This window comes from Lithobates pipiens, unplaced genomic scaffold, assembly GCF_037356315.1.
Source record: "Lithobates pipiens isolate NorthernLeopardFrog02 unplaced genomic scaffold, aLitPip1_a1.2 Scaffold_3, whole genome shotgun sequence".
NCBI lineage: Eukaryota > Metazoa > Chordata > Amphibia > Anura > Ranidae > Lithobates > Lithobates pipiens.
Window position 1 is genome coordinate 63,468,495 of NW_027507790.1, and position 18,387 is coordinate 63,486,881.

An 18,387-nucleotide genomic window follows, 5' to 3' on the forward strand; every position below is an offset into this window, starting at 1 on the left:
ACATGAGATTGTATTCTTTTGGGAAAACAGAAATAAGACAAGGTAAGAATGTGATGTTACCTAAAGTGCTGCAGTGAGGCAGGACAATGCAAACTATAAGAGTGAAAAGGGTGATTAAAAAAGTGCCACAACACGGTGAAGTGACCAAAAATGTGAGAAAAAAGCCACAGTGTAATAACATATCATGGTGACACAGACAAAAAGTGAGCGCATGGGGCCACTGTGGCTTTTTTCTCGCATTTCTGGTCACTTCACCATGTTGTGGCACTTTTTTCATCACCTTTTTCACTCTTATAGTTTGCTTTGTCCTGTCTCACTGCGGCACTTTAGGTAACATCATATTCTTATCTTGTCTTATTTCTGTTTTCCAAAAAAAATACGATCTCAGGGTCTTATAACTCACTTTACACCCCTTCAGTGATGCTTCTTCTTTCTCTTTAAATACATTCGTTTTTATTTTCACCAATGGGTCTGTGTGTTGCATTTGTGTTTGGTTTGGCTTGGTGTGTTTTTTTTTCTTCCTCTCCTTTCCCTCTCTGAATAATACTTTGCAATAGTAATCTTTTTCCTGGTCACCTATGCATATTTTTGGCAATCTTCACTTTTTTTACTCAATACTCGTCACCTTGTCACTATTCTAGCACTTTTCATTTTCACATCACATGTGGATTTTCTACATTCCTCTATACATAACCTCTGTCTGGCCATAGGGTGGTGCACATATGGACACAATCCATGTGGGCTTCAATCCAAGTATAGACGTTTCTACGCATATGATGGGGATTGATTGTGCCCACACATATGCTGGAGCCATATTAATATTTATGGCTTGTGCCACTCTATACATATTATATTAAATACAGTTTTTTTTAGGTAATACCCACTTTTACCCGCACCACTGGGTGTTTGTGCCCCCTCTCTTTCCATCCGGGAAGTGGGTGAGGCCTTATAAAGTGTGACCTCTCACAAGCCATATTATGGCTTTGGCCTGTTCCCGTTTGTGGCGTCTGTGGAGTAGTCTGGAACCCTGGTTGGGGAATCAGAAGGTTTTCTTTTTAAGCAAGAGGTGCTTCATGTGGGAATAATTCCTTTTTCTTGGTTTTGGGTACATTCTATGGGGTAACTATATCAACTGTGTGTATTTTACATAATTATGATATAACAACAGTGTGTACAACAAGTAATTGTTATACATTTCCCTAGCAGAAAGTCCCTCTGAAGAAGACCCCAGTGTGGGTTGAAAAGCATCAGGCCTGTAATTGGTTGACAAACTTGACATTCACTGTGTAATGTTGATATGTAACCACTGTCTAATAATATGTATCCAGCATTATTAATTTCCCACTGAAGCTCATGTTTTAAGCATCATGTAAAGGTTTTTTTTTATATATCAATAAACATAGCTTTGTCATACATTGCCTGTTTATTACTATCCCCCCCCCCCCCCCGGCTGCCTAAAAACCCAACTATAGGGGAGTTCTTTCCATTTTGAGTTCTTTTTGGGGGTGAGCAGCGTTCTCTTACCTTTTGTTATGTGTCGTTTCTTTGTTGTAAGCTGAGAGAGGTTACTCTCCCTATATAACTGAAGTTAATACTTATTTGCTTTCCAAGTGGTCAGTGTCTTTTAGCATTCTTACCTGTAACCTTTTGCCATTCAGGATCTGCATGAGGAATACTCCTAGGGGAGACAGGCCTGCTGACAGGCTCTGGAAGTATCTACCATTCTTTGAGCAGGGATAAACCTTTTTCCAGTGAGTCTATAGTGAAAGTATGACCCTATTTGGTAATCATGATTTTTGTAGGAAAGCCCCATCTGTAGTTGATCTTATGATTTCTGAGGGCTTCGGTGATTGTGGTGAGGCCCCTTCTTTTCTGGAGGGTGTATTGCGATAAGTCTTCAAAAAATTGCAGATTTTGAGACTGTGGGGGAATATGCTCCTTAGTGTGCATTGCGGACATACATTTTTCATTTGCGTGGTAAAAATATAACTGTAGTATTACATCCCTAGGGATCTGGTCGGGGAGGTGTGAGGGTTTAGGCAGGCGATGGATCATGTCTATGATCACATGCAGATCCGTGAGTTCAGGAAGGATTTCTTTAAACAGTGTAGTGGTGTACTCGTGCAGGTTTTCTTGTCGAATATACTCTCTGGGATCCTTCAGATTTTTAGGTTATTTCTTCTATTTCTGTCCTCCATGACAGCCATTTTAGATTTGAGCCCTTCTATTACCTCCTCTTTTTTCAATGTGCCCCACTCTGGATTCTGCGCCTGTATCTCCATATTGAACTTTTGCATGCAGGACATCATGTCAGTTTGGATTTAGCTCCTTAGGGACAGTAACATGTCCTTTAGTACTGTGTCCATAACTGGCTGATTATTCGTTGGGAACACCTCAATGTTGTCTGGTAGCTCTCCCCAGAATCAGTGGGACTGGGACTTGCTGTGGGGCTGCATCCAGAGCCATCCACCTGGAATTTGGCTTTAGCTGGTCTTGCAGACTGAGGGGTATTAGGGTAGGATTGCTGGCTGCTTGGAGACCCACTATTTTTACTGATAAATGCAGAGTTAGATGGGATGGAATGTGTGTTATAGGCCAGGGTGGATGTACGGCCAGCGCCATCTTGCCTACCTCCATGGGTCTGCCATGTAACAAAATCTGTCAGTTTCTGGGGCCTCCTGAGTTCTTTTCTTTTCCTGACCATGGTCACGGATGCTATGATGTGCAGATTGCCCCATTTTTGGGGTGATAACCCCTTCTCGAAAGTTGCCGTATGCCGCTGTCTGTCTGTGGGAAGAGGAGCTTACTTCCACCCCTCTCCGCGGCTGGCCATGCCCCCTGGTTCTCAATATTTATTAGTCTTTCACGACATCCAATGGTTGATTGGTTTACAACTATGATTCCTTTTTTATAGATTCAAGTGTTCCTGTAGAGAATCCACAGTGGCTGTTTCCTTTATTGACCTTTCACGGGCCATATAAGTCATATTGAGGCTTGGTGTTCTAATTCTCTAGGTATATATGCTTGTGAGTCACAATATAGCAGCCAAATGAAAACAAGGCTTGGTTCTCCATATGTGATATAAAAGCGTCGCTCGTGCCCCAAGAAGACATCACGTATAACGAGACATGTCTTGCGGAGATACGCACTGACATCATTACGCCCCACATGGCCCTGGAAGTACGGGTGTCTTTTTACAATTTTTTGCCGGCTGTTCTTATTGATTGTTAAATCCGTTTGTTTTTTAGCAAAAAAGGCTTTTCTCTTTTTAAAATCTACATCACCACTGGAGTCTTTTTATCTTTCTGTAGTTCATAACCTCATTGGAATCACCCCCTCTCACACTGTGAAATCCTTTGTGTGGACTCAATATGTTTTTTTAATCTCTTTTTATGCAGAGTCTTTACTTACAGACTTATATTTGTGTTGCACTTGCACTTTATTTCACTTTAATTTATTTTATCATTTTTTTGTGATTACTCATGCTGTATATGAGCGCAACCTACAGTATTTATATGCATACACTGATTATCAGTCTTCTGATTATCAGTGCAGTCCCAACAGTGCCCACCAGTGCTGTCCATCTGTGCCCACCAGTGCTGCCAATCAGTGCCCATCAGTGCCTCCTCACCAGTGTCACCTATTAGTGTCATATATCAGTGCCCATTAGTATCACCTGTCAGTGCCCATCGGTGGCACCTATCAGTACAGTCTCATCAGTGCCTCCTGATCAGTGCCCACCAGTGCCACTTCATCAGTGCCCATCAGTGCAGCCTATCAGCGCCCATCAATGCCCATCAGTGCTGCTTCATCAGTGCCCATCAGTGCAGCTTCATCGGTGCTTCATTGCTTTCAGCATATTGTGTAATATTTGGGTAACAAAGACTGCTTCCAATTATCAGAAATTCAAACTAAAATTTTGTTATTCAGATATTTGGATGTATCTGAATTTCTGAACCACAATATTAACACATTTCAATGAATCTGAATTTAATTATAACAAAACAAATTTTCTGAATTAGAAAATTAATACAAATTTGAAAATGTATTTGAATTTAAAATGGAAACATATTGCAATACATACAGTAAGGTATACAAGTGAAATAAGTTGATGAGTCCTATTTATAATCTATAATCTATAACCTATAATCTATAACCATTTAAAATCACTTGCGGCTATAAAGAATTGTCGGATCCCCGTAATACAGAGAACAGTCATTGAAAGTCATTGATTAAAAAAAAAAAAAAAAAAGCGTGGCGTTCCCCCAAATTCAATTACCCAGCCCTTCAGGTCTGGTATGGATATTAAGGGGAACCCCACATCAAATAAAAAAAAATGACCTGGTGTTCCCCCCAAATATCCATACCAGACCCTTCAGGTCTGGTAGGGATTTTAAGGGGAACTCCACGCCAAATGTAAAAAAAAAAATGGTGTAGAGTTCCCTCTAAAAATCCATACCAGACCCTTTATCTGAGCACGCAACCTGGCAGACCACAGGAAAAGAGGAGGGACAAGAGAGTGCCCCCCCCCTCCTGAACCGTACCAAGCCACATGCCCTTATAATTTTTATTAGAAAGTGTTTCATGGATACAATACAATAAGGCTTTTATATTACAGTCTCACAGATGAGTAGCCAAGCAAAAGTTCAGATATTCAGCAATCTCAAAAAAGGGTCACTCTAGATAAAGCCAAAAGCACTATGTCTAACAATAGATAACAGTATGTTAGGCTACCAAAGATAGAGAAAAGGTGGTAGCAAAAGAGGGGAAAGAGTATGGGGACATGGGAAGGAACAAGATGACAGCCATGCATTTTTTTTTTAAAGAAACAGCATAGATACCTCAAAGGGGAGCCAGGTGTTACACGTCTGTTCATGGGTAGTGAGAGTATTATTCAGTCTGACTATAAGAACTTCCAAAAGTTTGACCTCTCAAATACAAGAGTGTAAATCATGTGTGAACAGTCTGTTGGTCCACCACCAGTGGGAGGAAATTACTGGCACCCTTAGGTAGATTGGTTAAATGAAGACCGAGCAAGTACTGTATATGGTTGGGTTAGACTTGATGTGAGAGAGTGTGTAGAAGGGTTATTATTTCTAATCAGAATGGGCATATCTTAAGGCAAGTCCAGTATATAAGGAACAATATCCCCAAGGGATTTCTGCACCTCCAGCTATAGTCTCGGATGTGAGAGATTGAGAATATAGGAAGGTAGGTAGTGGTAACAATTATTGGAGAATTGTGTATTGATTCTTTTTGTAGGCTGTAGAAACAGAAGATTTATGAGTGTTATCTCAGATTTTGCCTTATTCCTCATGTGTAATCTTGCTTTTTAAAATCTGTTACCATTTTATCATAAGGTTGTGCCTTGTAGGTGTCTTAGGGCTTGGGGAAATTAAAATGCTTTTATATGTCAGGGACCAGACCTCTGCATGTCACACTCAGAATGCAAATCTTATCAAAGGGGGTGGATGAGGAAGGTCAACTTGGAAGAATAAGATTGTGCAAAATGGTTTATTTGAAGATAACTAAACAGAGAGATCTGAGTTTTCAAGGTAGTATTATGCACTATCTAAGACTTTCAGATATTGCTGGGGTACAAAAGCTCTTCACTGAGAGCTTCAAGCCTTTTAAAGAACCCAGCACCCTGGTAGCAGGATTTGTGGACTGGGGAACCAGGCTATGGTCCCTCCCAAACCGTAGACCTATAAAGGAAAACTATGAACACTCTCTTAAAAAGAGACTCTTTAATTCCTCACCAGGCTTTCCTGGGTCCCACTTTCTGGGTGACAGATATCTCCCACCCACCACCTTGTGTGCCATTTTTGCTCAGACTGCATTTATATACTGTACAGTATATACAATGGGGTTTATTTATGAAAGGCAAATCCACTTTGCACTACAAGTGCAAAGTGCACTTGGAACTGCAGCCGCTGTACAGCTGAGGGGGTAGATCTGAAATAAGGAGAAGCTCTGCTGATTTTAACATCCAGTCAGGTGCAAGCTAAAATGCTATTTTTTATTCTCCTTTCATGTCCCCCTCAGATCTACAACGACTGCACTTCCAAGTGCAATTTCAAGTGCACTTTGCAGTAGTGCAAAGTGGATTTGCCTTTTGTAAGTAACTCCCGTGTAGTATATGTATCTGCATTTCTATTTTTTGCACTTTTAAATTTTTTTCACATTTTTTCATGAAGATTCTTGGTCTGTTCAGTGGAGACATAATCGTTCTTCCCAATGCAGCAATTGTTTACTATACCAGTGATCCAGGAGCTGTACTAACAGGGAGTGTGGTGACATTACTTATGATGTTGCTACACTCTTGATCTAAACAGAATGCTGATGCACTCTGTTTACTTTTATTCTACATTTAGATCCTATGGAGTGACCTGTTAAAACATTGGAAGTCCAGAAGCTGATGATTTCACTCCTGCTTAGTGCTTCCTTCTTTCCTTCTTGACCCCTTACAGCCTGGCTTACTACACTCCACTGAAATTGTCCTAATAAAACTCACTAATGATCTAATAACTGCTAAAACCAATGGCCACTACTCCATACTCATACTACTAGACTGCTCTGCAGTCTTTGATACTGTTGACCATCCCCGCCTTCTCAAAAATCTACACTCCCTTGACCTTCAAGACTTTGCTCTCTCTTGGTCCTCCTCCTACCTATCAAAGCGCTCATTCAGTGTTACCTATCACTCTGTTTCCTCCTCTTCACTTCCTCTTTCTGTAGGGGTACTCCAAGGTTCTCTCCTCTGTATCATCCTCTTCTCCATTTAAACCACCTCTTTTAGCAGCTTGATAAACTCCCATGGCTTCCAGTACCATCTCTATGCTGATGACACACAAATCTATTTCTCTACTCCTCACCTCACTTCTTCAGTCTCCTCCCACAGTATTAACTTACTAACTGACATATTAGCATGGATGTCACACCACTTCCTCAAACTCTGTCTTCCTCATATTTTATCTGGTCTGTGCCCCTTCCCCTGACTTCTCCATTAAGATCAATAATACAACCATTAGTGGCTCCTCTCATGCCAAGGTACTAGGTGTTAATTCTGGACTCTGACCTATCCTTTCAGCCCCAAATCCAATCACTGTCCAAATCTTGCAGACCTCAATTTTGTAACATCTCCAAAATATGCATCTTTTTAACCGTTGAAACCACTAAGCAACTTATTCACTCCCTTGTTATCTTTCACCTTGACTATTGTAACTCCCTCCTTATTGGCCTACCTCTATGTAGGCTATCCCCTCTTCAGTCTATTATAATTGCTTCTTCCAGACTTATTCACCTTACCAACCATTCAGTGTCTGCCACCCTCTCCCTCCACTGGCTTCCATTGCCCAACAAATAAAATTCAAAACAGTAATATACAAAACCATTTACAGCTCTCTAGCTCTCTTGTCGCCTCCTCCCATGCTTATCACCAGGACTTCTCTTGAGCCTCTCCCATCCTCTGGAGCTACCCCAATCTGTCTAGCTATCTCCTACTCTGTCCGCTTTTAGGTGATCCTTGAAAACTCATCTTTTCAGGGAAGCCTATCTTACCTTCAGCTAACAACCAAATCTCCTACTTAATTCATCAGTTAATCCCTTACAGTTACTAGCTTTTGTTTCACCAACCCCTCCCTATTATATTGTAAACTTGCGGGATTAAATGTATTAAATTGTATTGTTGCTGTGTTTTCTCACTTTATATTGTAAAGCGCTGTGCAAACTGTTGGTGCTATATATAAATCCTGTATAAAGGTAATAATAATAGTTCTGGATGATTGTTGGCAGGTGGTGGTTGCAGCATTAGTGTAAAGGAGATGTTGTGTTCCAGCAAATAAGGCACCACATCCCACCCATGACACATGTCAGGTTTTCCTACCCCACTGTATACCACTTGTTCTCTTGTACTCATTGCTAGCTTTTCCTAGTTGTGTGTTTTACAAATGTTGACAGGAGGGACATGTCTTAATGCAAATGAGTCTTAACCAGAGTGAAGAACATTACAGCACTATTGGAAGCTAAACTGCCTTATATAACTGCCTTATATTTGTAAGAAAAATTATCACTTTTCCATTTACTCTCTTGAGAGTACTGAAGAAAAAAGAGCCATCAGCTTCTTCTCCTCTTTCATCCTCAATGACCTCACCAGCTTCATATTTCTATATGCCCTCTATTTAGTACCAGCTTCCAAACATGTACTGCACTAAAGCTGTAATATTCCTTTTTCTTCATTACCAATCTTGTTTGGATTTGATTACTGAGACAGTTCTCTAAAGAGAACTACCACTCTTCTGGATATAAAACAAATGAACAACCCTGAAAGTGCACTGGAGATGATTATAGCCATTCAGGCCTGAAACATTACTTATTATTATAAATCAGTTACAAGCCTGCCTCTATCTCAAAGTCACCCCGTGGATTGCATAGTATCATAGGAGGTACACAGCATACCGATTTTGTGTTCTGCTTGTTAATGCTTTCGTTTTAATACTACCTATCACAAAGATATAAACATGCCTAATTTGTACTGTTTTTTGCTTGGATTGCTAATTAATTGTTTATTAATTGAAATGGCTAGACCTATGCTGGTAAAATGATAGAGAAAAAATAATAATTTTACATGCATGCATAATAAGAGTGACCATAAAGTTATCCTGCATTACAGGGGGATCTAAATGTTTTTTCTTGAGGATACACACTTGTTAGTTATAGGGATTTGGTGAGTGCTGGGGAAATGCTAAAGCACAGTTGGGCACAGTACTAAAGCTTCCCCCCTGCACTAAAATTGCTGGTAAACAGAGTACATCCAGTATTATATAAGCCTTTCCTTCGTCCCTGACCCCTTGGTTTTACTTTCAATCGTGGGGACTTTGCTGACCCCTCCTACCAGCTATGATCAATGTGAAATGCAAAGAGGAGCACAGAAACCTAGTGATGGCATGCTATGGAAACAGGTTTCAATATTATTGAAAAAGTCAGTTGCATATTAATGGAGAAAAAGGATGAACCCGGAATGATTGCCCTCAAAACTTTGATTATATTTGTCTGTGATTCATTAAAGTGTATGTTAAAGTGTATGTAAACCCTGACAATTATATTCTTTTATTTTCTTTTGGTAAACCTGTTTGATAAGAGCACACAATTCGTGTTGATACTTATAGAAATCTTGTGAGCTGGTACATTCTGCCTGTGTACAATTTTATTAGTCAGCATTGTTCCCAGTACTGTGGACTACAGAACACCTCTTCCTTGGCAATAGACATGAGTAGATGTCCTGTAGTTTAAGCACACTTCCTGCCCTAGGGTAGCAACACTGCTCCTTTATAGATAGAGCATGGAAAAAATTGAAAAAAAACCACACTTCTAAATACTGGTAAGCTCTTATATATACCGTATAACACGCACTTTTTCCCCCTTAAAATCGGGGGAAAGTCGTGGGTGCGTGTTATACGCCGATCCCCACTGTCTGTTAGTCTAAAAGACAGAGCGCCGCCGAAAAAGACCGAGCGCCGCCGAAAAAGACAGATCGCCGCCGAAAAAGACCGAGCCTTCTGCTCGGCTCCGCTCGTAGTCCCGCCTTCCTGCTGTTTCTGGAGCGAGCGCTGCTGAAAAAGACCGAGACGACTGTACTGTGTACTCGGCTTGGCTCGGCTTGCAGTCCCGCCCATACCTGTTCCTGCGCCCTGAACCTGTGACCCATGGTTCTGATCCTGTTTCCCTGTCCTTGTCCCTACCCTGTCCCACCTGTTACCATTATCCCTGTCCTGCAGTCTGTTCCGTCCATCCTCTCCCTATCATGTGTTCCTTACCCCATCTGCTGATCTCCCCGTGTATAAACCTGGCCTGCCTATCGTTTACGATCCTAGTATTTCCCATTTATTGTACATATCTGTCTGCTGTTGTTTGGGAGTCTCTGTTGGTTGATTTATTGCACTGTGTGGTTGTATTTATATTATTCACTTTCCTTAATAAATCATATTTCACTTATACACGTTTGGGTTTCCTCTGTTGCAGTCCACACAGTTCTGGTCTTATCTGATACATGACAGCAACCTTTTTTGGAGCATTTGGGTTGGGTTGCTTTTTTCCTTATTATTCTTGATGTGAGCTGTGAATCCTGGAGTTTTGGCTGTATTCCAGAAGGAGAAGCATGCGGGGGATCAGGTGGGGTTTAGCCCTTTTTTCACAAGTGCGTTTGATCTCTCTATAATATAGAGATTGTATATTTCTGGTAAGAACCTAGCACTTTTGGTGTTTTGAAAAGTTGGGAGCACCAATGTTTGACTGCAATGCACAAGTGTTATATTATGTTTTAGCATTATTACCCTATGTCGTCTTTTTTTTTTCTCCTATCAAACCTGAGGGGAGCTGTACATTCTAGGATATTGTCAGTATTCCTTAAGGAGAAATATGTGGAAACATACAGTGTGTGGGGGTTTGACCCTTTTCACACGTGCATCTGATCTCCACAATGCAAAGATCGTGTACAGTCTGTTCGGTAAGAATTTGGCATTTTTGATGGTTTGGAAAGTTGGGAGCACCACATGCTTTATTTCAATGCACAAGTTTCACACCATGTGTTAGAAGCCCTTTGTGGACACTGGATGGGGATTTTATTTTTCACAATTTTTATTAACAATTTTATAAGCTAATTTTTGATTATACTTTATATTTGTGTAATCAGTGATTTTTTTAAAATTATTTTTATTGATATAAACACAGCAGTAATATACTTTGTTGTGCACAGGTATATTCAGACTGATTTTTATGTGATTTTGATCACTGCTTTGGCTGTATAGTTATCATTCCTGTATCTGATTATACAAAGTGCTGCAATTTTGCAGTACAACAACGCAATAGCTTTTTAGTTTAGAGTTTTATAGACACTATATTACCAAAAGTATTGTGACGCCTGCCTTTACACACACATAATGTCATCCTTGGTCCATAGGGTTCAATATTAAATTGGCCCACCCTTTGCAGCTATAACAGCTTCAACTCTTCTGAGAAGGATGTCAACAAGGTTTAGGAGTGTGTCTATGGGAATGTTTGATCATTCTTCCAGAAGCGCATTTGTGAGATCAGGCACTAATGTGGATGAGAAGGCCTGGCTTGCAGTCTCTCACACACGAGTGGAATGTTCGACAGAAAAAGTCAGACGGGAGCTTTTCATCATATATTCTGATCATGTGTATGCCCCTTCAGGCTTTTTACGTTAAATTCTGACGGACCTAGAAAGAGAACATGTTCTATATTTTTCATACGGAACAAATTCCTATTGGGAATACCGATCGTCTGTAAGCTGTTCTGACGTACCAAAAACGACGCATGCTCTGAAACAAGTACAAGATAGAAGATAGAGATGTGGTAAAACTAGCGTTCATAACGGAGCTAGTACATTTCTCATGCAGCAAATTCTGTGATCTTTAATGCAGCGCATTCTTTTGTTCTTTATTAGGGATGAGCCGAACACCCCCCGGTTCGGTTCGCACCAGAACTTGCGAACGACCCCCGCGTTCGAAACGAACGTTAGAACCCCATTGAAGTCTATGGGACTCGAACGTTCGAAATGGAAAGTGCTAATTTTAACGGCTAATATGCAAGATAGTGTCCTAAAAAGGGTTTGGGGACCTGCCTCCTGCCTCAGGGGACATGGGTCACTGCAAAAAAAAGTTTTAAAAACTGCCGTTTTGGCGGGAGCACTGATTTTAATGACGATTAAAGTGAAAAAAAAGTGAAATATTCCTTTAAATATGGTGCCTGGGGGGTGTCTGTAGTATGCCTGTGAAGTGCCACGTGTTTCCTGTGTTTGGAACAGTCCCTGCACAAAATGACATTAAACGGAAATAACACCATTTAAAACTGCTTGCGGTTTTAATGTTATATCTGGTTCCTGCAATATGGTTGAAAATCATTCAGAAAAATGGCATGGGTAGCCCTCCCTGCCCATTACCAGCCTATTTGGGTCTTGTACGCATATTAAGGGGAACCCCGTACCCATATTAAAAAAAGGAAATGCGTGTGGCCCCCAGGCCCTATATACTCAGAACAGCAGTATACAGGCGGTGCAAACAAGACAGGGACTGTGTAGGTTTGTTGTGTTAAGTTGAATCTGTTTGTAATTTTCAACCGGTACATTTTTAAAGTGTAGCTCCAGTCAAACAAACTATTTTTAAGCTTTTTGGAAAACATAGGGAAGGGTTATCACCCCTGTATAATTTGTTTTGTCGTCCATCTTTTTTCATCTCACTTGCTGCTGTCTCCTTGCGTTTGCAAGTAGGAGATGTTTGTAAGTTGGATGTTTGAAAGTAGGGGCCTGCCCTATATTATAGCGGTATGTACTGGGTACAGAGCACGCAGACAGCACGCACTATCTCCTAACACTACTGACTGCAAGCTCTATTATTAACCACTTGACCACTGGGCACTTAAACACCCTTAATAACCAGACCAATTTTCAGCCTTCGGTGCCCTCACATTTTGAATGACAATTACTCAGTCATATATATAAAGAAATACTAATGCGCTCCACCTAGCAGTTAACTATAGGACTAAATGAATATAAATATCATACACAGGAAGCAGCCAGCAAAAAAATGGTGATCTCAACACCAAAAATACGTGAATAAAATTGAATAAATAAATGCGGCGCTACCTAAAATTGCATAAATATAAATAAATAAAAGGTGGAATGTCCAAATGGGACTATAGTGCAAATGGGATACTATCTCACTACAGTGATAAATGGTGAAAATACGAATAAAGCATATAGTGTGCAATAAATAAAATTACATATTCCAAGTGAATAAGGGAATACAAATAAAGTAAAATATGTGAAAAAATATATATAATATCAATCCAGTGGCTGTGTGCAAAAAATGCAATAATAGCAAGTGAATGTCCACAAAACATGCATAAATGTTTATAAACTTTTTAAAAAAACACAAAGTCCATGCAAAGAATGTAGAAGTGATTTCCAAAGGTGCCAATCCACTGCAAACTTCAGTGCCTATTATGTGCACCACCTATTTCCCCCAGCCTCTCACCTCCAATAAATGGTAAAAAGGCGCTGTATATAAAAAATGCTGCTGAGTCCTTGTCCATCCAGCCTCAGTATTCTACCGCTGTTAGTGTATCGCTGTATGTTGCTGTGTGCTAGCAGTTATTATTCTCCCAATTTCTCCAAAGGTATCCAGTAAGTATGGAATGGAAGAAGACAAGGGGGGCTTTCATGTGTAGAGTCTAATAACAATTTATTAACAAGAAATATCCACACTTACATGAGAGTAGACACAGGAATACACTCGGCAGACGTGAACTTCCGGTTTCGGCCGTAACCGGAAGTAGTATGTGCGACACCAAACTCCTTCCCTGACGCGTTGCGTCACACCTCGTGACTTTTTGAAGAGAATGGGCAAGCTCATATACGTGGCTGTTCTCAGTCAGCTGACCCCTGAACCCCTTCTGATGGGCCTCACCAAAAATTCCCTCACAGAGGATGCGTTGGCCCTCCTCCAATTTAATCAATCTAGTGTTTAGAGAGCAGCCATAGGCCTCTTCAGCATTGAGGGGGCTTCTAAGGACAGCACTTGCTTCCTTAATGAGGCCTCCCACCTTCTGGCTGACACTGGACATGGCCTCTTCCTGGCTGACACTTTTCAGACCTTCGTCCTGGCTGAGCTCATCCTGTGTATAAAAAAGGGACATCGTTTTAGTTTTTGCTTCATCAATCACACACAATTTTCAGCTCATGACATGCAAATTGAATGATAATAAATAGAAAAGACTATCATTCTGACCCCAGCAGTTTTCATTCTTGTCCCAAACATTTTTGGCCACTACTGTCTATTGATGTGTAAATCTTTGTTTTAAATCATTAATTTGTTATCAATTATAACATCTAGTTAACATCATTAATATTAGGACAATAAATGTGTCTAAAAATAATATATCTGGCTCCAGCTGGGTGCATCCACTTCTTTCAGGATGGAAGGCCCAGGTTGTTCCTCTTGAGCCTCTGCTGGGGTTGAGGGAAGGGTGGAGGGAAGGCTTTAGGGAAGGGAAGAAAGTGATTCTCTGCCTTAAGTCTGGTCATCTAGAAACCGCAGTTTGTTGAAGTACCACAGCCTGGATACACTTGCGCTGCTGCTGCTCCTGATCTGAGTGATTTCTGGATCTTATTATGCTCCATCTTATACATGTTCCTCAAGATCCCAATTTTCTTTTCCAAGAACATTATGGTTGCATCAGGGAACCGAGTCTTCACAAATTCCAGAAGTTTCTCCAGCTTTGAACTCCTAGCTTGTTTATTATAATATAAGCTGTGTTTTACCTCCCACAATTTCCTCATCTCCCTGTATTTGTCTATGAAACTGGCCATGAATTCTAGGTCCTTAAAGTGAATCATATTTGCTGTAAGACAATACACAAGACAAAAACACTAATGTCAGCCTAAACTCTCATAATCTTATTCCAATATAGGCCTCAATCTTGAATCAGTATAGGCCACTTATGGCCCAAGTTCAAATTTTACCTTTGTTTAGGACACTTGCCACTTCCGCTCCTCATTTCTCCGCACACAGATTGTACATATGACACATACAAAACTTCGCCCCCACCCCCGCGTCACCCACCCCTGACGTTCTTTCTAGAATAATCCCCACCCCTTCTCATTCGGCGCGCAGTAGGAGCGAAATGACAGAGACAAGCAGGTGTGCGATAAGAGCAGTAATGGGGAGGAGGAAAGCCTGCAGGCCTAAACATCCTGAACCCAGAGAGGAAGATTTAAGACCTCAAATATGGCCTTTATAGAGATGGTGGAGATGGTGGACATCTTGAGGAGGAACGACTATGATGGCAAGAATGGATCGTACACCAACCTGAATGTGAGAAAGGCAGAAATCATGATGAAAGTTGTGAAGAGTCTGCACACAAATTTTGGGGTATGATGATCAAAGGAGCAAATGAGGGAGCAAGATCAATATAGAACAATCAAAAAAGTAATGTCGCTTACACGCGATCAGAATTTCGTGGCAGCAAAAGACCGATGAGATCTTTTCATCCGAAAATGCGACCATGTGCATGCTCCATCGGAATTTAGCTGGCAAAAATTCCCGCCAGCAAAAATTTGATAGCATGTTCTCAATTGCCGATCGTGTATATGCAATTCCGATGCGCAAAAACTCACGCATGCTCAGATTCAACTACGAGATGGAAGCTATTGGCTACTAGGTATTGAACTTCCTTTTTCTAGTCCCGTTCTACATGTTCTGACCGTGTGTAGGCAAGACAGTTTGAGTGGAATTCCATTGAAATTCCGACGGGAAAACCATCAGAGCTTTTTCCGATGAGAATTCAGATTGTGTGCACGCGGCATTGGTAATTGTCGTCTTTTTCTGATGGAATTCCGATGGGAAAACCATCAGAGCTTTTTCCGATGAGAAATCCGATTGTGTGTATGCGGCATTAGTAGTTGTCATCTTTTTCTGATGGAATTCTGAAGGGGAAAACCATCAGAGCTTTTCCTGATGAGAATTCCGATCGTGTGTATGCGGCATTAGTAGTTGTGTGTTCCGATTATTATTATTACTTGCATGCTGCGCCATGTGATTTTTGTTACTGTTGTACAGTTTAAAATGGTGACTTTCATGTTCGTGGGCACATTAATCGGTCGTAGGAAACATTGTTCGCTCATTGAATACGATGATTTTGGCAGATACGGGTTTAATATATTTGGTCATGCCTATTTGTCTACAAATAAGTTTTGTACATTGATGTCTAGATGTGTTTGTAACTAGAATGAAATGCAAGCTTGATTCAGTCTAATGTAAGGAGAGGACACTCAGCAGCTGTTTAAGCATCTGGACTCAGGAGCTCTAGTGTGGGACACAAGAACAAAATTTTAAAGGTGTTCCACACAGGTGCTCCAGTGGATACTTGGGGTGTCTCCATGTGTAAAAATTGACAGAAAAAGGTAAGTATTCCAGCTTGGGTAAGGTAAAAAATAATGTCTTCAGCTTGGAACCCTGTCCAAAACACTCAATTGTACCCCACTTCCCAGCAATGTTTCATATTCATATTTTTGGACTCTAATATCTGTGTGCTAAATATACCTTTTGTTTCATTCTCATAGGGGAGAAAAGACTCGGAGGACACCACTCAGAGGACACCAGGAACCCCACACATCAAAAAGAAGGGAAACTCAGCACAACACCACACCCCAAGGATTTGAAGGAAGGAGAGGTGGAGGAAGTCAGTGAGATTGTCACCACAACAGGGGAGTGTCTGACACCCCAGCTTCTGGTACTATATGTATGCCTGCATATTTATAATACATGTTTTTAAGCACATTTTTAAGTGATATACTGGTTGTTGAGGAGCAAGCTGAACATTTCACAAGTGACAGTGCACGAAGGCTAATCAACAACATCATGGTGTGGAATGTTGAAATTGACATCATAAGGAATAAACTCAATGTTATGGAACAACAAATGAAGAACATGATTGATGTGTTGAGTAGAATCTGAATTCCTTCCAAATGCCACCATTTTTCCATTTATTGGACTTTACCATAACTTTTTTTGACATTTTGAAAGCCAAATTTTGAAGATGCACATGGTGTGTCAACATGTGCTATCTGCCATCAGGGGATATCAGTGTACACGTCCATTGATCCCCCCATGATGAGAGATAGCACATGTTGACATTAAGCATGGGATCAGGAGGGAAATACCCATTTTGACTCCCAAATTGTGTGCATCTTCAAAATTTGGCTTTTACAGTTGTGACATCACCCCATCTGATGAAGGCAATATCAAGACATTTTTGACACTATAATGTCTGATATTGCCTTCAGTTGTTTTACGTTGAACTTTGTAAGTTCTAGAGTTTTGTATGTTATGTTTATAAACATGCGTGTTTATACCAAAAAAAAAAAAAAATGTAAAAAACTTGAGAAGAAAAATGACATCAAAATGTTATAATGTACATGTGAATGTGCACAGAATAAAAACTTTGCTAATCAACAATGTGTGGCTTGTTCTTTCAATGCTCAATACCAGTTTTTGAAGTACTTTTGTGTTTACAGTGACAATGGGGATTATTTACTAAAGGAAAATCCACTTGGCACTACAAGTGCACTAGGAGAATCTAAGAGACAACCAAAGACAAACACAAGCAATAAAGAAAATTCAAGATTTTATCAGATTTTTTTAAATGAAAAAAATATTTACACATTGTCTGGCATAGCAATGGCCCCCCTACCCGTAAAATAATTTACATATTTCTGCCGGACTTCACAGGTGCTTTGGGGTGCCAAACCAGGATGGCCAGTATCCAGGCCCATCAGGGGATTCTCAGGAAGTCCAGCCTCAGGCCCAACTGAGGCAATATAATTTTGGGCATTTTTCCTTTAAAAATTTTACAATATGCAGCAGGATAAGATGATGTGGTTGATTTTGTAGTCCGCCATATGGATTGCTGTCAGAAACAGGCAGAACTGGCTTGCCATTATCCTGAAGATATTCTCAATGACTCTTCTCACTCTGGCCAGCCGGTAGTAAAAAACCCTTCACTCCGGAGTGAGGGTCCCCTGGGGAAATGGTATCTATCATCAGGTGCTCGCCCAGACTGAATACTTCATCAGCAATAAAGACGAATGGGAGTCCTACAACATTGTCTGCATCAGGTGGCAATGCCAGGCCACCAGTCTGGAGAAGTTGGTAAAACTCCATGTAGTCGAAAACTTCTCCATCCAACATCCAGCCATTCTTCCCTACATCCACACAGAGGAACTCATATTGTGCCGACACCACGGCTATTAACACTATACTATTAAACCCCTTATAGTATGACCCCGAATGGGGTGGTGGCACAATGTGGATGTGCTTCCCATCTATAGCCCCTCCACAATTGGGAAAGTCCCAATGGTCGGCAAAATGGCATGCCACAGTCTGCCATTCCTGTGGCATTGAAGGAAACTGTGGAGTCAAAACATAAAAAAAAATATTAGTACTTTTGCACATAACATTGCAAGCAGATTAGACAAAAACATTCTTGGCCGACGTCAGTATAACATTTAATTTAAGGACTATTTTAAGATAAAAATATAAGGTCCACTTATCAGATTCCTCACCCCCCTCTGATGGCCCATTGTAAAAATTTTAGGGGGTGGGGAGGGTTCAAGCTGAGTTTGGGACCCCAAAAAACACCTATGGCACTCTGCCAGGAATTTAAGGACACACATAACATTTGTACACATTTTAGGGGGTGTTTAGGGTAAAGCACTACTATGGAGCTGACAAAATACATTGTTAAGTGACTAGGCTAGGTGTATATGAGCCCAGCATAGCATGCTGTGGGGAGGTTAGTGAAGGCAAATAT